This window comes from Triticum urartu, chromosome 7, assembly GCF_003073215.2.
Source record: "Triticum urartu cultivar G1812 chromosome 7, Tu2.1, whole genome shotgun sequence".
Lineage (NCBI taxonomy): Eukaryota > Viridiplantae > Streptophyta > Magnoliopsida > Poales > Poaceae > Triticum > Triticum urartu.
The window spans coordinates 44,503,758-44,530,373 of NC_053028.1; the positions used below are offsets into that span (position 1 = coordinate 44,503,758).

Below are 26,616 nucleotides of genomic sequence, written 5' to 3' on the forward strand. Positions count from 1 at the left end.
ACAGGCTGGCAAGAGGAGGTCGTGAGGAGCATGGGGAGAAAGCGGAGTGGGCTGGTTTCAAGATAAGGTGAGGGTTGGGTTTTTTCCTTCGTAGGTGGGTGTCTGATCCGGTATTATCAAAATAAGATGAGGGATGTGTAGAATAAGGGTCTTATAACACTTCGGCCTTATTCTGATAACACCCCGACTAACCCACACAAAAAAAGAAACCCACCCCACCTCCACCCACTCCTCCCCCCGATCCCCTCCACCTTCTTCCTCCCACGCCCCAGCCCCCCGATCCACCAACCCGCCGTCGCGTCCCCTGGCCGGCGACCTCCCACCTCCCTCCCCTGCACCTCCCTCCCCTGCACCTCCGCGCCACCTCCACCCCCCTGCGCCGCCACACCACCTCGAACCACCTACCCTCCCCGCCCCACCTGCCCCCGCGCAGGCCAGCCACCGGATCCGCCCATCGCAGTCCTCCACAGCGACGCCCCCGCCGTTGGATACGACGCGCGCCGACGAGAAGCGTCGGATCCCGCGCTCGGGAGAGGGCTCAGGCCTCCTCCCCAACAGCTCCCGCCGCCATGTCCTCCCTGCTACCTCCCCTCCCCACACCATCAGATTCATCTCTCCATGGCGACGCTCGATCCAGCCAGGCCCGAGGGAGGAGAGCAGCCGGGTCTCTTCCTCCTCCCCGGCGAGGCCTGGGCGCCCCCCTCCTCCGGCGCGGACCAACCACCCCCGGATCCTGACCCTCGCCGCCACCACCTCCGCTCTACACCGCGGGTGGATCCGGGCCGCCACTGCCGGCGCCGCACCCCTGGCTCTCCCCCACCGGACTCCCCTCTACCCTCCTCTGAACTGTAGAACAGGCAGTGCGGGCAACTGTGGCGTGCAGTGCACCTCACCCCGGCGTGTAGCTCGACCCCTGCCCCGGCGTGCGGGCACCCTCGCGAGCAACATCGGTCAAGTTCATGCCTCCAAATCCTCCACTTTGTGACCCATCCCCATCCCCAGGCCCCCGGCTACGCCACCCATCCCTAGGCCAGCTCCGACCAGCGGCTCCTATGGAGATGCCGATGGCCACCAAACAACCATTGCCCCACCGGATCTTGGGGCGGCCGACGTTTCCCCCTACTGGTGCGCCACTTCCTCCTCTCCTAGTAGCTAGTCCCTGCGAGATCCATGATGGCTACAGCCCCCAAGTCGTTGTGTTGGTCCCCCATCCTGATGACCACGACCTTCACATCCCCTCTTCACTCTCTGTGCCTGCACCTTGATGGCCGGTGAGCAGCTCCATTAGCTCCACCATGGGTCGTTGACCATGCCATCGTAAGCAGTTAAGCACCGTGGGTGAGGCGCTATGCTGTAGTTCATTTGCCGCTGGAGTTCACTATTTAGTTTGCTTATTTTTCCTAAGTCGCCCGCCAACAGTCAAAAGAACTCAAAGTGCACTGCAGTCTGCTGTTGTTCAGTTTTGTTATTTTTGCGGAAACAAGAAAGGACCAACAAAAGAAAATAAGAAAGCTAGTGCACTGCACACCCGGATGAGACTAAAAGGAACATAAATGCAGTTCGTGCATCATCTTCCTCAAAAACTGATTTTGTGCAATTCTCTATTTTTTATTTTGGCTATGTTCAAGTACAGTGTGCTTCTTTTTTAGTGCAGTCCCAACTTCGTGAAGATGGCGTTCGTGTGTCCTACAGTTCCTACATGCTGGTGGAGCGATGCATTGGGCTGGATGCATGAGAGGTGTGTGATGGCTTGCCACTTGTTCCCTTGTGCTCTGTCTCTATTCTTGGTCAGTTGCGGTGTGTGAAGTGTCGGTGTTGTTTCTTCAGATAAGTGGCATGGAAGAAGCACTGGAGATCCTGTTGCACAGTTCAAAGACTACCATGACGGCACATCAGTGGCATGGAAGAGGTCATCAAGCCTAGCACAGCCACCGCGATGGCTGCTTCCGCCGGTCAATTTCTTATGTTCTTCCCATTCATGGCCTACCTTGCCCAGATTTTCTTCTGAATATTTTCTTGTTGCTATTCTGTGTAGCAATAGTGGTGGTGATTACTCCCTAGTTGCTAGTCAGTTCTCCACATCGAGCCTAGGGTCGCCATCCTGAATATTTTCTTCTGAATTGCAGTTCTCCCCACTTCTTGACGGGGTTCCGTTGCCATGGTGCTACAGTGCGCCTGGATTTTTTTAAGTTTCACTTTGTTCTTGGATATGTGAGAAAAAATGTAACAAATTGTAAAATAGATGCCGTTTGTGTGTATTGTGAAGTCCTTTGTATTTGAGAAGTTCGTTCAGCTGTGTAATGCCGTTCTTTTTGTTGCCGATTGGTCCAGTTCTTTTTGTTTTCCAAATTCCCAGGGATGAGAAATTGAACCTAATGCCGACGAGACAACAATCCACAAGTATCATGCGCATGCAGTTCCTTTTGTATATGCTCGCAATGCGGTGTGTGTATGTGTGCAGTACACCCCCATCGGCCATTTTGTGTGGCAGCTCATTACCCCCCATCGGTCATTTTGTGTGGCAGCTCATTACCCCTCTATGAAGTGCGTCGTCCCTCTATGAAGTGCGTCGTCTGTCTCAAAATTCAGTCGACCACATTAACGTTTGCAGTGCATTTGGTCCTCGGATGTGGTTCACTTTTGAGAGTGATGATGTTCACTTGCCCCCAACATGAAAATGCGAAAACAAAACAGCGAAACTACAAGATGGTAATGTGGTTCACTTTGATATATGTCGCGGCTCACTTGCCCTTATCTTTGCGGTGCACTCTAGTTCATAAAAAAAGTTGAAAAAAAGACAACAAAACCAAAACTCGTTTGGAAAAATTTACGTCCCACAAAAAAATCATGCAGTGCACTTGTCGATATGATGAAGTGCGATTTTTAGTCTGATGCAGTACACACGATGATTTTGGGTCGCGAAAAAACACAGTGTCCGCATTTCGTTGAAAATCAAAATTGTTGCCAAATCGTAAGGAATCGAAGATAGTGTTCTACATGAAAAAGTTGCGTCTCATCAATATCTATCCAACGGCGTATAATTTGAATCATTTCGACAAGCGGTTTGAAAAAATTTCACGAAAAACGGCCGCTGCCTCTCGTGATCAGCCGCACGATTTTCAAAATTAACTAAAAACCGTAAGGAATCTCAAAAACATTTCAACATATGATAGTTGCGCCTTGTCCGTAGCTTTCCAACGGTGTATCATATGCTTCATTTGGACAGACGGTTCAAAAACTGGAGCGAAAACAGTACCGAAAATTTCGAAAAATTTAAAAAGCAGAATTCCGCCATTTAGTAAATTTGAAACTGCTCTAAAACCGTAATGAATTAGAGAAAATAATACATATGTAAAAGATGCGCCTCGACGATATCTATCCAACAATGTATCGTTTGCTTCATTATGACGAACGGTTTAGAAAAAAACGCGAAAAAACGCTTGCTGACACTCATCATGGGCCGCACCATTTTCAAAACTGCTCTTAAACCGTGAGGAATCTTGAAAAGTGTTCAACATGGCGAACTTGCGTATAATCCATAGCTTTCCAACAGTATATCATACGCCTCGTTCCGATAAACGGTTAAAAACTAGAGCAAAAACAGTACCGAAAAAATACTGCGTACAGTTTTTTACGACATGAAGTTCACTAGTGTCTATTGCAGTGATTTTGCTACAGAAAGTGCAGTGCGCCTGCGTTGAGCGTGCAGTGCGGAAGTGTTATCAGAATAGTTATTCTGATAATATTATCAGAATAGACCGGCTGTATATATATATATATATATATATATATATATATATATATATATATATCAAAAGTCATGGAATTTCCAAACTTTGGTCGTAATAGCATATGAAATATGAGATACAAAAAAGATAGTGCAAAACAAAAACAAAAAGAGAAGGGGAAAAAATTAGAGCAGTGGTTACCGAGGGTCGACTCTCGGCTCTCGGCAATGGCCACCTTTTCCGGGAGGCGTTCTCGGTAAAGCATCTAACCTAGATCTCTTTCCTTCTTGTGCATTCTCGATAATAGGTATTATACTTTTTTTGTTGTTGTCTTCCACGCTTGGCAAACAACCTTAGCACATCATAATTACCATCTTGTGTTTTCTTCTTCAGATGGGCCTCGTCCGGGTCTAGAGACCGGCACTCCTCCGGTGGCCCCGACGGTCTAGGGCGTTGTTCGGCACCTAGAGGGGGTAGGCCATGTGGAATAACTGTTTCTTCATGTTAGTGCATGCCATCGCGAGATGACAAACCAAGTCTAGGCCCGTTCTGTCACGCGATCACCCACCGAAGACTCTGTCTCGGGGACGAATGCAGCCGGCCCTCGACGTTCCCGCCCATGTGTGTGGTTTGTGAGGCACGTGCCACGTCAAGGACGTGCGTTCCTTATTCAAATAGCACACCACCCCTGCATGCATATGCATGGGCCACACGCATGTAGGGGTGGACCCCCCCTCGGGCAGTCTCCATATCAAGCACCCATCCGGTGGCCCCGGCGGTCTAGGGTGTTGTTCGGCACCGAGAGGGTGTACTCCATGGTGAAAACTGCTTCTCCGTGTTAGTGCATGTCATTGCGAGATGACAGACCAAGTCTAGGCTCGTTCTGTCACGGGATCACCTCAGGGACGGACGCAGCCGGTCCTAGACGTTCCAGCCTGTGTGTGTGGTTTGTGAGGCACGTGCCACGTCAAGGACGTGCGTTGCTTGATAAAAATAGCACACCACCCCTGCATGCATATGCATGGGCCACACGCATGTAGGGGTGCCCTCCCCCCCTCGGGCGGTCTCTATATCAAGCACCCATCCGGTGGCCCCAACGGTCTAGGGCATTGTTCGTCACCGAGAGGGTGTAGTCCACGGTGAATAACTACTTATCCGTGTTAGTGCATATCATCGCGAGATGATAGACCAAGTCTAGGCCCATTCTTGGAGATAGTCTATGCGTGTTGAGAGGGAATGTGTTCGGTTTGTCCAGGAAGTGTGGGTCATGTTGCTCCGTTGGCCTCAAAACTTCTTGTGCTCTCAAAGGAGGCCATCGCATGTATATGCATGTGCTATCCGGTGGCCCCTGAGGTCTAGGAAGTTGACCGTCACCGAGGGAGGGGGTAGGCCATGGTCAACAACTTCTTCTTCTCGTGTTTTTTACTTTACACTCTTTAAAGTTCTCTCTCGGTGCCGGTCTAGAAAGTTGACCGGCACCGAGAGAGGGGGTAGGCCACGGTCAAAAATTGCTTCTTCTCATGTTTTTTACCTTACACTCTTTAAAGTTCTCTCTCGGTGCTTGTCTAGAAAGTTGACCGGCACCGAGAGAGGGGGTAGGCCACGGTCAACAACTGCTTCTTCTCATGTTTTTTACTTTACACTCTTTAAAGTTGAGTTTTGTACAAATCTAACCCAAAAATCATATATATATATATATATATATGAGTGCATCAAAAGTCTTTAATCGAAAAAATTCATCAGAAGTCATGGAATTTCCAAACTTTGATCGTAATAGCATAGGAAATATGAGATACAAAAAAGATAGTGCAAAACAAAAACAAAAAGAGAAGGGGAAAAAATTAGAGCAGTGGTTACCGAGGGTCGATTCTCGGCTCTCGGCAATGGCCACCTTTTTCGGGAGGCGCTCTCGGTAAAGCATCTAACCTAGATCTCTTTCCTTCTTATGCATTCTCGATAATAGGTATTATACCTTTTTTTTGTTGTCTTCCACGCTTAGCAAACAACCTTAGCACATCATAATTACCATCTTATGTTTTCTTCTTCAGATGGGCCTCGTCCGGGTCTAGAGACCGGCACTCCTCCGGTGGCCCCGACGGTCTAGGGCGTTGTTCGGCACCTAGAGGGGGTAGGCCACGGGGAATAACTGCTTCTTCATGTTAGTGCATGCCATCGCGAGATGACAAACCAAGTCTAGGCCCGTTCTGTCACGGGATCACCCACCGAAGACTCTGTCTCGGGGACGAATGCAGCCGGTCCTCGACGTTCCCTCCCATGTGTGTGGTTTGTGAGGCACGTGCCACGTCAAGGACGTGCGTTGCTTATTCAAATAGCACACCACCCCTGCATGCATATGCATGGGCCACACGCATGTAGGGGTGCCCTCCACCCCTCGGACAGTCTCCATATCGAGCACCCATGCGGTGGCCCCGACGGTCTAGGGTGTTATTCGGCACCGAGATGGTGTAGTCCACGGTGAATAACTGCTTCTCCGTGTTAGTGCATGTCATCGCGAGATGACATACCAAGTCTAGGCTCATTCTGTCACAGGATCATCCATCGAAGATTTTGTCTTAGGGACGGACGCAGCCGGTCCTCGACGTTCCCGCCCGTGTGTGTGGTATGTGAGGCATGTGTCACGTTAAGGACGTGCGTTGATTATTCAAATAGCACACCACCCCTGCATGCATATGCATGGGCCACACGCATGTAGGGGTGCCCTCCCCCCCTCGGGCGGACTCTATATCGAGCACCCATCCGGTAGCCCCGGCGGTCTAGGGCATTGTTCGGCACCGAGAGGGTGTAGTCCACGGTGAATAACTGCTTCTCCGTGTTAGTGCATGTCATCGCGAGATGACAGACCAAGTCTAGGCCCGATCTTCGAGATAGTCTATGGGTATCGAGAGGGAATGTGTCCGGTTTGTGCACGAAGTGCGGGTCCTATTGCTCCGTTGGCCTCGAAACTTCTTGTGCTCTCAAAGGAGGCCATCGCATGTATATGCATGGGCTATCCGGTGGCCCCGGTAGTCTAGGAAGTTGACCGGCACCGAGAGAGGGGGTAGGCCACGGTCAACAACTACTTCTTCTCATGTTTTTTACTTTACAATCTTTAAAGTTGATTTTTGAACAAATCTAACCCAATAAGCATAGTGTCAAGATCTCCACAGTCCATGTATTTTTTTTCAACATGATGCCCATCCGTGTCACCACCTATCCTCCTTCCCACTGTCACTGACAGTGTCGTGGTGCCCGAGACTACTTCCGTACTTTGCTACGGAGCAAAGCAAACACTGCTAGAAATGAGTAGCGCGTGTTTATTAACATAACATCCTATCATTAATAATAAAATAGCACATAGATTATTAATAGTACATACAATCATTTTTGCGACCTTCTAATGTAACTAAATGTTTTTGCTAGCTAACAAAATCCTCTGAGATTCCTTTTTGCGGGGAAAAATCAATTTGAGATTATGGAGAAAAATAATGATTTTCCTGAATAAAGAATCAAACCATTACATGAGCAACCAATTGGATTTATCTATTATATACTTGAATTAAGTTTATATTTTGTTACTCATATTATTGCTATTTACTCTCGGAAAAATCATGTTATTTATTTTAATCCACTATATTTTTTGATTTAGTATTAATCAAACTGCATTTGTTAATTATTTAATTTAACCGACCATGCATTAAGTTTTAATGTTTGTTACCCTGCAAAAAAAGTTTTAATATTTGTGAGCGACCAATTTTTTTCACATCGGTAACCCTAACATGCACTAATTGTGTTTGTACCTATAAAAATAAAATGGTATTTTACCCAATTAGTATTTCTGAACTGAAACAAAGTAAAGTGAAGCAATTGCTACACGAGGGAGTTTCCAGACTTGCACTAACTTTTCTTCTCAAGCTATAGTCATGCTCAAACATAGGGCATACGAAAGTGTACGGATTGTGGATCTAGGAAAATTATGTGTACTCACATTTTACCTCATTAATATTTGTGAAAATAATCATGTTATTTATTTTCATCCACTGTACATTTTTTGATTTGTTTATTAATGAAACTGCATGTGTTAATTATTTATTTTAACAGCCATGCATTAAGTTTTAATGTTTGTGACCGGCCAATTTTTTACACTTCCATAACTAAATTTTAACTTGATGGAAAAAAGATCAACAAAAAAGTTGCATCCTCTTTGACATGTACTCTTAACTTCAGTCGGCTAAAAAAGAGTCCAGGTCTCCTTTCTTTTCCCCACTTTAAACTTGATAAAAAATAGGAAAAATATGATAGAAAAGATCCAATTCGGTGCCTACTTTCTATTCTGTTCGCACACCTTCATTCTAGGAATCTCTCTTAATTTCCCTCGTTTAATTGCCGACCATATTTCTTAGGAATCTCTTAATTACCCATTTAACTGCCCACCATATTTGCCCAGCATGCATTAGGAATCATGTTCCTTAATTATCCCACAATACTACTGATTCCTTTTTGCCCCATTCAATATTTCCGCGGTACAATCCTTCCTTTCCTTTTTCTTTCGAGAATCCATATTTCCTTCCTTTGTGAGCACCAACTATGAATCCTCCCAATCAGCAATTTCCGAGCCGGCAGCCGGCTTATTAAGGCGATTGGTGGTAGGTAATTTGAACACTTAAGGGCGAGGTGGTACTATTTGCTAATAAAACCAACCACTATAGTTAACATAGATAGGCCTAATTCAGTTGGCTGATGTCGAGCGTACGGGATGGAAGGTTGTGTGGGGAAAATTTCAGGTGATACCGAGACTTAGATGATACCGTGATACAGACTTCTTGACCGTTGGATCTCAAATCCGACGGCATCTAAAGAGCTATTGTACCTGTGCGCGATTTTGAGACTCTTGGATGACTTTTTTGCAAAATGTTTGAGAGCTTCCCATGGCCATCGGATCTGAGATCCAACGGCTCTCAGGAGCCCGTATCATGGTGGTGTCTACTACACAACCTTCTTCTTGTAGGCGTTGTTGGGCCTCCAAGTGCAGAGGTTTGTAGGACAGTAGCAAATTTCCCTCAAGTGGATGACCTAAGGTTTATCAATCCGTAGGAGGCATAGGATGAAGATGGTCTCTCTCAAGCAACCGTGCAACCAAATAACAAAGAGTCTCTTGTGTCCCCAACACACCCAATACAATGGTAAATTGTATAGGTGCACTAGTTCGGCGAAGAGATGGTGATACAAGTGCAATATGGATAGTAGATAATGGTTTTTGTAAACTGAAAATATAAAAACAGCAAGGTAACTAATGATAAAAGTGAGCACAAACGGCATTGCAATGCGTTGAAACAACGCCTAGGGTTCATACTTTCACTAGTGCAAGTTCTCTCAACAATAATAACATAATTGGATCGTATAACTATCCCTCAACATGCAACAAAGAGTCACTCCAAAGTCACTAATAGCGGAAAAGAAACGAAGAGATTATGGTAGGGTACGAAACCACCTCAAAGTTATTCTTTCCAATCAATCCGTTGGGCTATTCCAATAAGTGTCACAAAAAGCCCTAGAGTTCGTATTAGAATAACACCTTAAGACACAAATCAACCAAAACCCTAATGTCACCTAGATACTCCAATGTCACCTCAAGTATCCGTGGGTATGATTATACGATATGCATCACACAATCTCAGATTCATCTATTAAACCAACACATAGAACCTCAAATAGTGCCCCAAAGTTTCTACCGGAGAGTCAAGATGAAAACGTGTGCCAACCCCTATGCATAGGTTCATGGGCGGAACCCGCAAGTTGATCACCAACACATACATCAAGTGGATCAATAGAATACCCCATTGTCACCACAGGTATCCCACGCAAGACATACATCAAGTGTTCTCAAATCCTTAAAGACTCAATCCGATAAGATAACTTCAAAGGGAAAACTCAATCCATTACAAGAGAGTAGAGGGGGAGAAACATCATAAGATCCAACTATAATAGCAAAGCTCGCGATACATCAAGATCGTACCACCTCAAGAACACGAGAGAGAGAGAGATCAAACACATAGCTACTGGTACATACCCTCAGCCCCGAGGGAGAACTACTCCCTCCTCGTCATGGAGAGCACAGGGATGATGAAGATGGCCACCTGAGAGGGATTCCCCCCTCCGGCAGGTGCCGGAACGGGTCTAGATTTGTTTTCGGTGGCTACGGAGGCTTCTGACGGCGGAACTCCTGATCTATTGTGTTCCCCGAAGTTTCTAGTGTATATGGGTATATATGGGAGGAAGAAGTACGTTGGTGGACCTCCAGGCTGTCCACGGGGCAGGGGGCGCGCCCAGGGGGAGTGGGCGCGCCCCCCACCCTCGTGGGCAGCCCGGGACTCTCCTGGTTCAACTCTGATACTCTATGGGCTTTTTCTGGTCAAAAAATAAGTTCCGTGAAGTTTCAGGTCAATTGGACTCCGTTTGATTTTCGTTTTCTGCGATAGTCTAAAACAAGGAAAAGAAGAGAAACTGGCACTGGGCTCTGGGTTAATAGGTTAGTCCCAAAAATCATATAAAATATCATATAAATGCATATAAAACATCCAAGGTTGATAATATAATAGCATGGAACAATCAAAAAATATAGATACGTTGGAGACGTATCTGCATCCCCAAGCTTAATTCCTGCTTGTCCTCGAGTAGGTAAATGATAAAAACAAATTTTTTGATGTGGAATGCTACCTAACATATTTCTCTAAGTAATTCTCTTCATTTTGGCATGAACGTTCAGATCCATAAGATTCAAGACAAAAGTTTAATATTGACATAAAAATAATATTACTTCAAGCATACTAACCAAGTAATCATGTCTTCTCAGAATAACATGGCCAAAGAAAGCTATCCCTACAAAATCATATAGTCTGGCTATGCTCCATCTTCACCACACTAAATATTTAAATCATGCACAACCCCAATGACAAGCCAAGCAATTGTTTCATACTTTTGATGTTCTCAAACTTTTTCAATCTTCACGCAATACATGAGTGTGAGCCATGGACATAGCACTATAGGTGGAATAGAATGATGGTTGTGGAGAAGATAGTCTCACATCAACTAGGTGTATCAACGGGTTATGGAGATGCTCATCAATAGATATCAATGTGAGTGAGTAGGGATTGCCATGCAACGGATGCACTAGAGCTATAAATGTATGAAAGCTCAACAAAAGAAACTAGTGGGTGTGCATCCAACTCGCTTGCTCACGAAGACCTAGGGCATTTTGAGGAAGCCCATCATTGGAATATACAAGCCAAGTTCTATAATGAAAGATCCCCACTAGTATATGAAAGTGACAACATACGAGATTCTCTATCATGAAGATTATGGTGCTACTTTGAAGCACAAGTGTGGTAAAAGGATAGTAGCATTTCCCCTTCTCTCTTTTTCTCTCATTTTTTATTTTATTTTTTATTTGGGCCTTTCTCTTTTTTTATGGCCTCTTTTCTCTTCCTTTTTTGGGGCTTATTTGGCCTCTTTTATTTATTTATTTTCGTCTGGAGTCTCATCCCGACTTGTGGGGGAATCATAGTCTCCATCATCCTTTCCTCACTGGGACAATGCTCTAATAATGATGATCATCACACTTTTATTTACTTACAACTCTTGAATTACAACTCGATACTAGAACAAAGTATGACTCTATATGATTGCCTCCGGCGGTGTACCGGGATGTACAATGATGCATGAGTGACATATATGAAAGAATTATGAGAGGTGGCCTTGCCACAAATATGATGACAACTACATGATCATGCAAAGCAATATGACAATGATGAAGCGTGTCATAATAAACGGAACGGTGGAAAGTTGCATGGCAATATATCTCAGAATGGCTATGGAAATGCCATAATAGGTAGGTATGGTGGCTGTTTTGAGGAAGGTATATGGTGGGTTTAATGTACCGGCGAAAGTTGCGTGCTACTAGATAGGCTAGCATGGTGGAAGGGTGAGAGTGCGTATGATCCATGGACTCAACATTAGTCATAAAGAACTCACATACTTATTGCAAAAATCTATTAGTTATCGAAACAAAGTACTACGTGTATGCTCCTAGGGGGATAGATTGGTAGGAAAAGACCATCGCTCGTCCCCGACCGCCACTCATAAGTGTTGGTAATTTCAAAAATTCTACGCACACGCAAGATCATGGTGATGCATAGCAACGAGAGGGGAGAGTATGATCTACGTACCCTTGTAGATCAAACGGAAGCGTTGACACAACGTAGAGGAAGTAGTCGTACGTCTTCCCGATCCGACCGATCCAAGCACCGTTACTCCGGCACCTCCGAGTTCTTAGCACACGTACAGCTCGATGACGCTCCCCGGGCTCCGATCCAGCAAAGCTTCGGGGATGAGTTCCGTCAGCACAACGACGTGGTGACGATGATGATGTTTCACCGACGCAGGGCTTCGCCTAAGCACTACAACGATATGACCGAGGTGGAATATGGTGGCAGGGGGCACCGCACACGGCTAAGGAACGATCACGAGGATCAACTTGTGTGTTCTAGGGTGCCCCCTGCCTCCGTATATAAAGGATCCAAGGGGGGGGGTGCGGCCGGCCCTAGAGGAGGCGCGCAGGAGGAGTCCTACTCCTACCGGGAGTAGGACTCCCCTCCTTTCCTTGTCCAAGTAGGAGAGGGGAAGGAGAGAAGGAAAGGGGGGGCGCCGCCCCTCCCTCCTTGTCCAATTCGGACTAGGGGGAGAGGGGGCGCGCGGCCTGCCCTGGCAGCCCCTTCCTCTTCTCCACTTTAGGCCCATGAGGCCCATTAACCCCCCGGGGGGTTCCGGTAACCCCTCCGGTACTCCAGTTTTATCCAAAACTTCTCCGGAACCCTTCCGGTGTCCGAATATAGTCATCCAGTATATCAATCTTTATGTCTCGATCATTCCGAGACTCCTCGTCATGTCCGTGATCACATCCGGGACTCCGAACTATCTTCGGTACATCAAAATGCATAAACTCATAATAACTGTCATCGTAACTTTAAGCGTGCGGACCCTACGGTTCGAGAACAATGTAGACATGACCGAGACATGTCTCCGGTCAATAACCAATAGCGGGACCTGGATGCCCATATTGGCTCCTACATATTCTACGAAGATCTTTATCGGTCAGACCGCATAACAACATACGTTGTTCCTTTTGTCATCAGTATGTTACTTGCCCGAGATTCGATCGTCGGTATCCAATACCTAGTTCAATCTCGTTACCGGCAAGTCTCTTTACTCGTTCCGTAATACATCATCTCACAACTAACTCATTAGTGTGCAATGCTTGCAAGGCTTATGTGATGTGCATTACCGAGAGGGCCCAGAGATACCTCTCCGACAATCGGAGTGACAAATCCTAATCTCGAAATACGCCAACCCAACATGTACCTTTGGAGACACCTGTAGAGCTCCTTTATAATCACCCAGTTACGTTGTGACGTTTGGTAGCACACAAAGTGTTCCTCCGGCAAACGGGAGTTGCATAATCTCATAGTCATAGGAACATGTATAAGTCATGAAGAAAGCAATAGCAACATACTAAACGATCGGGTGCTAAGCTAGTGGAATGGGTCATGTCAATCAGATCATTCAACTAATGATGTGATCCTCGTTAATCAAATAACAACTCTTTGTTCATGGTTAGGAAACATAACCATCTTTGATTAACGAGCTAGTCAAGTAGAGGCATACTAGTGACACTATGTATTCACACATGTATTATGTTTCCGGTTAATACAATTCTAGCAATGAATAATAAACATTTATCATGATATAAGGAAATAAACAATAACTTTATTATTGCCTCTAGGGCATATTTCCTTCAGTTTCCTTCAATCCCCCACTTGCACTAGAGTCAATAATCTAGATTACACAGTAATGATTCTAACACCCATGGAGCCTTGGTGCTGATCATGTTTTGCTCATGGAAGAGGCTTAGTCAACGGGTCTGCAACATTCAGATCCGTATGTATCTTGCAAATATCTATGTCTCCCACCTGGACTAGATCCCGGATGGAATTGAAGCGTCTCTTGATGTGCTTGGTTCTCTTGTGAAATCTGGATTCCTTCGCCAAGGCAATTGCACCAGTATTGTCACAAAAGATTTTCATTGGACCCGATGCACTAGGTATGACACCTAGATCGGATATGAACTCCTTCATCCAGACTCCTTCATTTGCTGCTTCCGAAGCAGCTATGTACTCCGCTTCACATGTAGATCCCGCCACGACGCTTTGTTTAGAACTGCACCAACTGACAGCTCCACCGTTTAATGTAAACACGTATCCGATTTGCGATTTAGAATCGTCCGGATCAGTGTCAAAGCTTGCATCAACGTAACCGTTTACGATGAGCTCTTTGTCACCTCCATATACGAGAAACATATCCTTAGTCATTTTCAGGTACTTCAGGATGTTCTTGACCGCTATCCAGTGATCCACTCCTGGATTACTTTGGTACCTCCCTGCTAGACTTATAGCAAGGCACACATCAGGTCTGGTACACAGCATTGCATACATGATAGAGCCTATAGCTGAAGCATAGGGAACATCTTTCATTTTCTCTCTATCTTCTGCAGTGGTCGGGCATTGAGTCTGACTCAACTTCACACCTTGTAACACAGGCAAGAACCCTTTCTTTGCTTGATCCATTTTGAACTTTTTCAAAACTTTGTCAAGGTATGTGCTTTGTGAAAGTCCAATTAAGCGTCTTGATCTATCTCTATAGATCTTAATGCCTAATATGTAAGCAGCTTCACCGAGGTCTTTCATTGAAAAACTCTTATTCAAGTATCCCTTTATGCTATCCAGAAATTCTATATCATTTCCAATTAGTAATATGTCATCCACATATAATATCAGAAATGCTACAGAGCTCCCACTCACTTTCTTGTAAATACAGGCTTCTCCGAAAGTCTGTATAAAACCAAATGCTTTGATCACACTATCAAAGCGTTTATTCCAACTCCGAGAGGCTTGCACCAGTCCATAAATGGATCGCTGGAGCTTGCACACTTTGTTAGCTCCCTTTGGATCGACAAAACCTTCTGGTTGCATCATATACAACTCTTCTTCCAGAAATCCATTCAGGAATGCAGTTTTGACATCCATTTGCCAAATTTCATAATCATAAAATGCGGCAATTGCTAACATGATTCGGACGGACTTAAGCATCGCTACGGGGGAGAAGGTCTAATCATAGTCAATCCCTTGAACTTGCCGAAAACCTTTCGCGACAAGTCGAGCTTTGTAGACAGTAATATTACCGTCAGCAGCAGTCTTCTTCTTGAAGATCCATTTATTCTCAATTGCTTGCCGATCATCGGGCAAGTCAACCAAAGTCCATACTTTGTTCTCATACAAGGATCCCATCTCAGATTTCATGGCTTCAAGCCATTTTGCGGAATCTGGGCTCACCATCGCTTCTACATAGTTCATAGGTTCATCATGATCAAGTAGCATGACTTCCAAAACAGGATTACCGTACCACTCTGGTGCGGATCTCACTCTGGTTGATCTACGAGGTTCAGTAGTATCTTGATCTAAAGTTTCATGATCATCATCATTAGCTTCCTCACTAACTGGTGTAGGTGTCACCGAAACAGTTTTCTGTGATGTACTACTTTCCAATAAGGGAGCAGGTACAGTTACCTCGTCAAGTTCTACTTTCCTCCCACTCACTTCTTTCGAGAGAAACTCCTTCTCCAGAAAGTTTCCGAATTTAGCAACAAAAGTCTTGCCTTCGGATCTGTGATAGAAGGTGTATCCAATAGTTTCCTTTGGATATCCTATGAAGACACATTTCTCCGATTTGGGTTCGAGCTTACCAGGTTGAAGCTTTTTCACATAAGCATTGCAGCCCCAAACTTTCAGAAACGACAACTTTGGTTTCTTGCCGAACCACAGTTCATAAGGCGTCGTCTCAACGGATTTTGATGGTGCCCTATTTAACGTGAATGCGGCCGTCTCTAGAGCGTATCCCCAAAACGATAGCGGTAAATCAGTAAGAGACATCATAGATCGCACCATATCTAGTAAAGTACGATTACGACGTTCGGACACACCATTACGCTGTGGTGTTCCGGGTGGCGTGAGTTGCGAAACTATTCCACAATTTTTCAAATGTACACCAAACTCGTAACTCAAATATTCTCCTCCACGATCAGATCGTAGAAACTTTATTTTCTTGTTACGATGATTTTCAACTTCACTCTAAAATTCTTTGAACTTTTCAAATGTTTCAGACTTATGTTTCATTAAGTAGATATACCCATATCTGCTTAAATCATCTGTGAAGGTGAGAAAATAACGATATCCGCCACGAGCCTCAATATTCATCGGACCACATACATCTGTATGTATGATTTCCAACAAATCTGTTGCTCTCTCCATAGTACCGGAGAACGGCGTTTTAGTCATCTTGCCCATGAGGCACGGTTCGCAAGTACCAAGTGATTCATAATCAAGTGGTTCCAAAAGTCCATCAGTATGGAGTTTCTTCATGCGCTTTACACCGATATGACCTAAACGGCAGTGCCACAAATAAGTTGCACTCTCATTATCAACTCTGCATTTTTGGCTTCAACATTATGAATATGTGTGTTACTACTATCGAGATTCAACAAGAATAGACCACTCTTCAAGGGTGCATGACCATAAAAGATATTACTCATATAAATAGAACAACCATTATTCTCTGATTTAAATGAATAACCGTCTCGCATCAAACAAGATCCAGATATAATGTTCATGCTCAACGCTGGCACCAAATAACAATTATTTAGGTCTAATATTAATCCCGAAGGTAGATGTAGAGGTAGCGTGCCGACCGCGATCACATCGACTTTGGAACCGTTTCCCACGCACATCGTCACCTCGTCCTTTGCCAGTGCCCGCTTATTCCGTAGTCCCTGTTTCGAGTTGCAGATATTAGCAACAGAACCAATATCAAATACCTGGGTGCTACTGCGAGCTCTAGTAAGGTACACATCAATAACATGTATATCACATATACCTTTGTTCACCTTGCCATCCTTCTTATCCGCCAAATACTTGGGGCAGTTCCTCTTCCAGTGACCAGTCTGCTTGCAGTAGAAGCACTCAGTTTCAGGCTTAGGTCCAGACTTGGGTTTCTTCTCCTGAGCAGCAACTTGCTTGCTGTTCTTCTTGAAGTTCCCCTTCTTCTTCCCTTTGCCCTTTTTCTTGAAACTAGTGGTCTTGTTAACCATCAACACTTGATGCTTCTTCTTGATTTCTACCTCCGCAGCTTTCAGCATCGCGAAGAGCTCGGGAATAGTCTTATTCATCCCTTGCATATTATAGTTCATCACGAAGCTCTTGTAGCTTGGTGATAGTGATTGGAGAATTCTGTCAATGACGCAATCATCTGGAAGATTAACTCCCATTTGAATCAAGTGATTATTATACCCAGAAATTTTGAGTATATGCTCACTGACAGAACTGTTCTCCTCCATCTTGCAGCTATAGAACTTATTGGAGACTTCATATCTCTCAATCCGGGCATTTGCTTGAAATATTAACTTCAACTCCTGGAACATCTCATATGCCCCATGACGTTCAAAACGTCGTTGAAGTCCCGGTTCTAAGCCGTAAAGCATGGCACATTGAACTATCGAGTAGTCATCAGCTTTGCTCTGCCAGACGTTCATAACATCTGGTGTTGCTCTAGCAGCAGGCCTGGCACCCAGCGGTGCTTCCAGGACGTAATTCTTCTGTGCAGCAATGAGATAATCCTCAAGTTACGGACCCAGTCCGTGTAATTGCTACCATCATCTTTCAACTTTGCTTTCTCAAGGAACGCATTAAAATTCAACGGAACAACAGCACGAGCCATCTATCTACAATCAAACATAAACAAGCAAGATACTAATCAGGTACTAAGTTTCATGATAAATTTAAGTTCAGTTAATCAAATTTAATTAAAGAACTCCCACTTAGATAGACATCCCTCTAATCCTCTAAGTGATTACGTGATCCAAATCAACTAAACCATAACCGATCATCACGTGAGATGGAGTAGTTTTCAATGGTGAACATCGTTATGTTGATCATATCTACTATATGATTCACGCTCGACCTTTCGGTCTCCGTGTTCCGAGGCCATATCTGTATATGCTTGGCTCATCAAGTATAACCTGAGTATTCCGCGTGTGCAACTGTTTTGCACCCATTGTATTTGAACGTAGAACCTATCACACCCGATCATCACGTGGTGTCTCAGCACGAAGAACTTTCGCAACGGTGCATACTCAGGGAGAACACTTCTTGATAATTTAGTGAGAGATCATCTTATAATGCTACCGTCAATCAAAGCAAGATAAGATGCATACAATGATAAACATCACATGCAATCAATATAAGTGATATGATATGGCCATCATCATCTTGTGCTTGTGATCTCCATCTCCGAAGCACCGTCGTGATCATCATCGTCACCGGCATGACACCTTGATCTCCATCATAGCATCGTTGTCGTCTCGCCAAGCTTATGCTTTCATGACTATCACTACCGCTTAGTAATAAAGTAAAGCATTACATCGCGATTTCATTGCATACAATAAATCGACAACCATATGGCTCCTGCCAGTTGTCGATAACTCGGTTACAAAACATGATCATCTCATACAATAAAATTCAGCATCATGTCTTGACCATATCACATCACAACATGCCCTGCAAAAACAAGTTAGACGTCCTCTACTTTGTTGTTGCAAGTTTTACGTGGCTGCTACGGGCTTAAGCAAGAACCAATCTCACCTACGCATCAAAACCACAACGATAGTTTGCCAAATAGACTCCGTTTTAACCTTCGCAAGGACCGGGCGTAGCCATACTTGGTTCAACTAAAGTTGGAGAGACAGTCGCCCGCAAGCCACCTGTGTGCAAAGCACGTCGGGGGAACCGGTCTCGCGTAAGCGTACGCGTAAGGTTGGTCCGGGTCGTCTCGTCCAACAATGCCGCCGAACCAAAGTATGACATGCTGGTAGGCAGTATGACTTATATCGCCCACAACTCACTTGTGTTCTACTCGTGCATATAACATCAACATAAATAACCTGGCTTTGATACCACTGTTGGGTTTCGTAGTAATTTCAAAAAATTTCCTACGCACGCGCAAGATCATGTGATGCATAGCAACGAGATGGGAGAGTATTGTCTACGTACCCACGCAGACCGACTGCGGAAGCGTTGACGCAACGTAGAGGAAGTAGTCGTACGTCTTCACGATCCAACCGATCAAGCACCGAAACTACGGCACCTCCGAGTTCGAGCACACGTTCAACTCGATGACGATCCCCGGACTCCGATCCAGCAAAGTGTCGGGGAAGAGTTCCGTCAGCACGACGGCGTGGTGACGATCTTGATGCACTATGGCAGCAGGGCTTCGCCTAAACTCCGCTACAGTATTATCGAGGATTATGGTGGCTGGGGGCACCGCACACGGCTAAGGAATAGATCACGTGGATCAACTTGTGTGTTCTAGGGTGCCTCTACCTCAGTATATAAAGGACCAAAGGGGGGAGGCTGGCCGGCCACAAGGGGTGCGCCAGGAGAGTCCTACTCCCTCTGGGAGTAGGATTCCCCCCGCTTTCCTAGTTGGAATAGGATTCGGGAAGGGGGAAAAAGGAGAGAGAAAAGGAAGGGGGGCGCCGCCCCCCTCTCCTTGTCCTATTCGGACTAGGGGGAAAGGGGCGCGTGGCCCAGCCTTGGCCACCTCCCCTCTCTTCCACTAAAGCCCACTAAGGCCCATCTACCTCCCGGGGGTTTCCGGTAACCTCCCGGTCGTAGTAATTTCAAAAAATTTCCTACGCACACGCAAGATCATGTGATGCATAGCAACGAGAGGGGAGAGTGTTGTCTACGTACCCAACGTAGACCGACTGCGGAAGCGCTGACACGACGTAGAGGAAGTAGTCGTACGTCTTCACGATCCAACCGATCAAGCACCGAAACTACGGCACCTCCGAGTTCGAGCACACGTTCAGCTCGATGACGATCCCCGGACTCCGATCCAGCAAAGTGTCGGGGAAGAGCTCCGTCAGCACGACGGCGTGGTGACGATCTTGAGTACTACAGCAGCAGGGCTTCGCCTAAACTCCGCTACAGTATTATCGAGGATATGGTGGCAGGGGGCACCGCACACGGCTAAGGAATAGATCACGTGGATCAACTTGTGTGTCTAGGGTGCCCCTGCCCCGTATATAAAGGAAGAGGGGAGGCTGGCCGGCCAAGGGCGCGCCAGGAGAGTCCTACTCCCTCTGGGAGTAGGATCCCCCCCCCCCAATCCTAGTTGGAATAGGATTCGGAGGGGGAAAAGAGAGAGGGGGCCGGCCACCTCTCCTAGTCCTAATAGGACTAGGGGAAGGAGGCGCGCAGCCCATCTAGCCCCTTCTCTTTTCCACTAAGGCCCACTATGGCCCATATAGCTCCCGGGGGGTTCCGGTAACCTCCCGGTACCCGGTAAAATCCCGATTTCACCCGGAACACTTCCGATGTCCAAACATAGGCTTCCAATATATCAATCTTTACGTCTCGACCATTTCGAGACTCCTCGTCATGTCCGTGATCACATCCGGGACTCCGAACAACCTTCGGTACATCAAAATGCATAAACTCATAATGTAACTGTCATCGTAACCTTAAGCGTGCGGACCCTACGGGTTCGAGAACAATGTAGACATGACCGAGACACGTCTCCGGTCAATAACCAATAGCGGGACCTGGATGCCCATATTGGCTCCTACATATTCTACGAAGATCTTTATCGGTCAGACCGCATAACAACATACGTTGTTCCCTTTGTCATCGGTATGTTACTTGCCCGAGATTCGATCGTCGGTATCCAATACCTAGTTCAATCTCGTTACCGGCAAGTCTCTTTACTCGTTCGTAATACATCATCTCACAACTAATCATAGTTGTAATGCTTGCAAGGCTTATGTGATGTGCATTACCGAGAGGGCCCAGAGATACCTCTCCGACAATCGGAGTGACAAATCCTAATCTCGAAATACGCCAACCCAACATCTACCTTTGGAGACACCTGTAATGCTCCTTTATAATCACCCAGTTACGTTGTGACGTTTGGTAGCACCCAAAGTGTTCCTCCGGCAAACGGGAGTTGCATAATCTCATAGTCATAGGAACATGTATAAGTCATGAAGAAAGCAATAGCAACATACTAAACGATCGGGTGCTAAGCTAATGGAATGGGTCATGTCAATCAGATCATTCACTAATGATGTGATCCTCGTTAATCAATAACAACTCTGTCATGGTTAGGAAACATAACCATCTTTGAATTAACGAGCTAGTCAAGTAGAGGCATACTAGTGACACTCTGTTTGTCTATGTATTCACACATGTATTATGTTTCCGGTTAATACAATTCTAGCATGAATAATAAACATTTATCATGTATAAGGAAATAAATAATAACTTTATTATTGCCTCTAGGGCATATTTCCTTCAGTCTCCCACTTGCACTAGAGTCAATAATCTAGATTACACTATGATTCTAACACCCATGGAGCCTTGGTGCTGATCATGTTTTGCTCGTGGAAGAGGCTTAGTCAACGGGTCTGCAACATTCAGATCCGTATGTATCTTGCAAATCTCTATGTCTCCACCTGGACTAGATCCCGGATGGAATTGAAGCGTCTCTTGATGTGTTTGGTTCTCTTGTGAAATCTGGATTCCTTTGCCAAGGCAATTGCACCAGTATTGTCACAAAAGATTTTCATTGGACCCGATGCACTAGGTATGACACCTAGATCGGATATGAACTCCTTCATCCAGACTCCTTCTTTGCTGCTTCCGAAGCAGCTATGTACTCCGCTTCACATGTAGATCCCGCTACGACGCTTTGTTTAGAACTGCACCAACTGACAGCTCCACTTTTAATGTAAACACGTATCCGGTTTGCGATTTAGAATCGTCCGGATCAGTGTCAAAGCTTGCATCAACGTAACCGTTTACGATGAGCTCTTTGTCACCTCCATACGAGAAACATATCCTTAGTCCTTTCAGGTATTTCAGGATGTTCTTGACCGCTGTCCAGTGATCCACTCCTGGATTACTTTGGTACCTCCCTGCTAAACTTATAGCAAGGCACACATCAGGTCTGGTACACAGCATTGCATACATGATAGAGCCTATGGCTGAAGCATAGGGAACATCTTTCATTTTCTCTCTATCTTCTGCAGTGGTCGGGCATTGAGTCTGACTCAACTTCACACCTTGTAACACAGGCAAGAACCCTTTCTTTGCTTGATCCATTTTGAACTTCTTCAAAATCTTGTCAAGGTATGTGCTTTGTGAAAGTCCAATTAAGCGTCTTGATCTATCTCTATAGATCTTTATGCCTAATATGTAAGCAGCTTCACCGAGGTCTTTCATTGAAAAACTTTTATTCAAGTATCCCTTTATGCTATCCAGAAATTCTATATCATTTCCAATCAGCAATATGTCATCCACATATAATATCAGAAATGCTACAGAGCTCCCACTCACTTTCTTGTAAATACAGGCTTCTCCGAAAGTCTGTATAAAACCAAATGCTTTGATCACACTATCAAAGCGTTTATTCCAACTCCGAGAGGCTTGCACCAGTTCATAAATGGATCGCTGGAGCTTGCACACTTTGTTAGCTCCCTTTGGATCGACAAAACCTTCCGGTTGCATCATATACAACTCTTCTTCCAGAAATCCATTCAGGAATGCAGTTTTGACATCCATCTGCCAAATTTCATAATCATAAAATGCGGCAATCGCTAACATGATTCGGACAGACTTAAGCATCGCTACGGGTGAGAAAGTCTCATCGTAGTCAACCCCTTGAACTTGTCGAAAACCTTTCGCGACAAATCGAGCTTTGTAGACAGTAACATTACTGTCAGCGTCAGTCTTTTTCTTGAAGATCCATTTATTCTCAATTGCTTGCCGACAATCGGGCAAGTCAACCAAAGTCCATACTTTGTTCTCATACATGGATCCCATCTCAGATTTCATGGCTTCAAGCCACTTTGCGGAATCTGGGCTCACCATCGCTTCTTCATAGTTCGTAGGTTCATCATGATCTAGTAGCATGACTTCCAGAACTGGATTATCGTACCACTCTGGTGCGGATCTTATTCTGGTTGATCTACGAGGTTCAGTAGTATCTTGTTGTGAAGTTTCCTGATCATTATCATTAACTTCCTCACATATTGGTGTAGGTGTCGCAGAAACAGTTTTCTGTGATGTACTACTTTCCAACAAGGGAGCAGGTACAGTTACCTCGTCAAGTTCTACTTTCCTCCCACTCACTTCTTTCGAGAGAAACTCCTTCTCAAGAAAGTTTCCGAATTTAGCAACAAAAGTCTTGCCTTCGGATCTGTGATAGAAGGTGTATCCAATAGTTTCCTTTGGATATCCTATGAAGACACATTTCTCCGATTTGGGTTCGAGCTTATCAGGTTGAAGCTTTTTCACATAAGCATCGCAGCCCCAAACTTTCAGAAACGACAACTTTGGTTTCTTGCCAAACCACAGTTCATAAGGCGTCGTCTCAACGGATTTTGATGGTGCCCTGTTTAACGTGAATGCGGCCGTCTCTAGAGCGTATCCCCAAAATGATAGCGGTAAATCAGTAAGAGACATCATAGATCGCACCATATCTAGTAAAGTACGATTACGACGTTCGGACACACCATTACGCTGTGGTGTTCCGGGTGGCGTGAGTTGCGAAACTATTCCACATTTTCAAATGTACACCAAAATCGTAACTCAAATATTCTCCTCCACGATCAGATCGTAGAAACTTTATTTTCTTGTTACGATGATTTTCAACTTCACTCTGAAATTCTTTGAACTTTTCAAATGTTTCAGACTTATGTTTCATTAAGTAGATATACCCATATCTGCTTAAATCATCTGTGAAGGTGAGAAAATAACGATATCCGCCACGAGCCTCAATATTCATCGGACCACATACACTGTATGTATGATTTCCAACAAATCTGTTGCTCTCTCCATAGTACCAGAGAAGTGTTTTAGTCATCTTGCCCATGAGGCACGGTTCGCAAGTACCAAGTGATTCATAATCAAGTGGTTCCAAAAGTCCATCAGTATGGAGTTTCTTCATGCGCTTTACACCGATATGACCTAAACGACAGTGCCACAAATAAGTTGCACTTTCATTATCAACTCTGCATCTTTTGGCTTCAACATTATGAATATGTGTATTACTACTATCGAGATTCAATAAAAATAGACCACTCTTCAAGGGTGCATGACCATAAAAGATATTACTCATATAAATAGAACAACCATTATTCTCTGATTTAAATGAATAACCGTCTCGCATTAAACAAGATCCAGATATAATGTTCATGCTCAACGCTGGCACCAAATAAATTATTTAGGTCTAATATTAATCCCGAAGGTAGATGTAGAGGTAGCGTGCCGACCGCGATCACATCGACTTTGGAACCGTTTCCCACGCGCATCGTCACCTCGTCCTTAGCCAATCTTCGCTTAATCCGTAGCCCCTGTTTCGAGTTGCAAATATTAGCAACAGAACCAGTATCAAATACCCAGGTGCTACTGCGAGCATTAGTAAGGTACACATCAATAACATGTATATCACATATACCTTTGTTCACCTTGCCATCCTTCTTATCCGCCAAATACTTGGGGCAGTTCCGCTTCCAGTGACCAGTCTGCTTGCAGTAGAAGCACTCAGTTTCAGGCTTAGGTCCAGACTTGGGTTTCTTCTCTGAGCAGCAACTTGCTTGCCGTTCTTCTTGAAGTTCCCCTTCTTCCTTTCCCTTTGCCCTTTTTCTTGAAACTAGTGGTCTTGTTGACCATCAACACTTGATGCTCCTTCTTGATTTCTACCTCCGCAGCTTTCAGCATCGCGAAGAGCTCGGAATGTTCATCCCTTGCATATTATAGTTCATCACGAAGCTCTTGTAGCTTGGTGGCAGTGATTGGAGAATTCTGTCAATGACGCAATCATCTGGAAGATTAACTCCCAATTGAATCAAGTGATTATTATACCCAGACATTTTGAGTATATGCTCACTGACAGAACTGTTCTCCTCCATCTTGCAGCTATAGAACTTATTGGAGACTTCATATCTCTCAATCCGGGCATTTGCTTGAAATATTAACTTCAACTCCTGGAACATCTCATATGCTCCATGACGTTCAAAACGTCGTTGAAGTCCCGATTCTAAGCCGTAAAGCATGGCACACTGAACTATCGAGTAGTCATCAGCTTTGCTCTGCCAGACGTTCATAACATCTGGTGTTGCTCCAGCAGCAGGCCTGGCACCCAGCGGTGCTTCCAGGACGTAATTCTTCTGTGCAGCAATGAGGATAATCCTCAAGTTACAGACCCAGTCCGTGTAATTGCTACCATCATCTTTCAACTTTGCTTTCTCAAGGAACGCATTAAAATTCAACGGAACAACAGCATGAGCCATCTATCTACAATCAACATAAACAAGCAAGATACTATCAGGTACTAAGTTCATGATAAATTTAAGTTCAATTAATCATATTACTTAAGAACTCCCACTTAGATAGACATCCCTCTAATCTCTAAGTGATCACGTGATCCAAATCAACTAAACCATGTCCGATCATCACGTGAGATGGAGTTTTCATCGGTGAACATCATTTATGTTGATCATATCTACCATATGATTCACGCTCGACCTTTCGGTCTCCGTGTTCCGAGGCCATATCTGTATATGCTTGCTCGTCAAGTTATCTGAGTATTCCGCGTGCGCAACTGGTTTTGCACCCGTTGTAGATTTGAATAGAGCCTATCACACCCGATCATCACGTGGTGTCTCAGCACGAAGAACTTTGCGCAACGGTGCATACTCAGGGAGAACACTTCTTGATAATTTAGTGAGAGATCATCTTATAATGCTACCGTCAACCAAGCAAGATAAGATGCATAAAAGATAAACATCACATGCAATCAATATAAGTGATATGATATGGCCATCATCATCTTGTGCCTGTGATCTCCATCTCCGAAGCACCGTCATGATCACCATCGTCACCGGCGCGACACCTTGATCTCCATCGTAGCATCGTTGTCGTCTTGCCAATCTTATGCTTCTACGACTATCACTACCACTTAGTAATAAAGTAAAGCATTACATCGCGATTGCATTCCATACAATAAAGCGACAACCATATGGCTCCTGCCAGTTGCCGATAACTTGGTTACAAAACATGATCATCTCATACAATAAAATTTCGCATCATGCCTTGAGATATCACATCACAACATGCCCTGCAAAAACAAGTTAGACGTCCTCTACTTTGTTGTTGCAAGTTTTACGTGGCTGCTACGGGCTTTAAGCAGAACCAATCTCACCTACGCATCAAAACCACAACGATAGTTTGTCAAATAGACTTTGTTTTAACCTTCGCAAGGACCGGGCGTAGCCATACTTGGTTCAACTAAAGTTGGAGAGACAGTCGCCCCTAGCCATCTATGTGCAAAGCACGTCGAGGGAACCGGTCTCGCGTAAGCGTACGCGTAAGGTTGGTCCGGGTCGTCTCGTCCAACAATACCGCCGAATCAAGTATGACATGCTGGTAGGCAGTATGACTTGTATCGTCCACAACTCACTTGTGTTCTACTCGTGCATATAACATCAACATAAATAACCTAGGCTCTGATACCACTGTTGGGGAACGTAGTAATTTCAAAAAATTTCCTACGCACACGCAAGATCATGTGATGCATAGCAACGAGGGGGAGAGTGTTGTCTACGTACCCAATGCAGACCGACTGCGGAAGCGCGACACACGTAGAGGAAGTAGTCATACGTCTT

General features: G+C 44.9%; 1 long non-coding RNA gene across 1 annotated transcript; it reads left to right on the forward strand.

Moving 5' to 3' along the window:
* Positions 1-204: 204 nt before the first annotated feature.
* On the forward strand, positions 205-2,301 carry LOC125521429. Its single transcript, XR_007289270.1, has 2 exons — positions 205-1,738; positions 1,828-2,301. It is a non-coding gene; the product is annotated as an uncharacterized LOC125521429 (long non-coding RNA).
* The last annotated feature ends 24,315 nt before the right edge of the window (positions 2,302-26,616 follow it).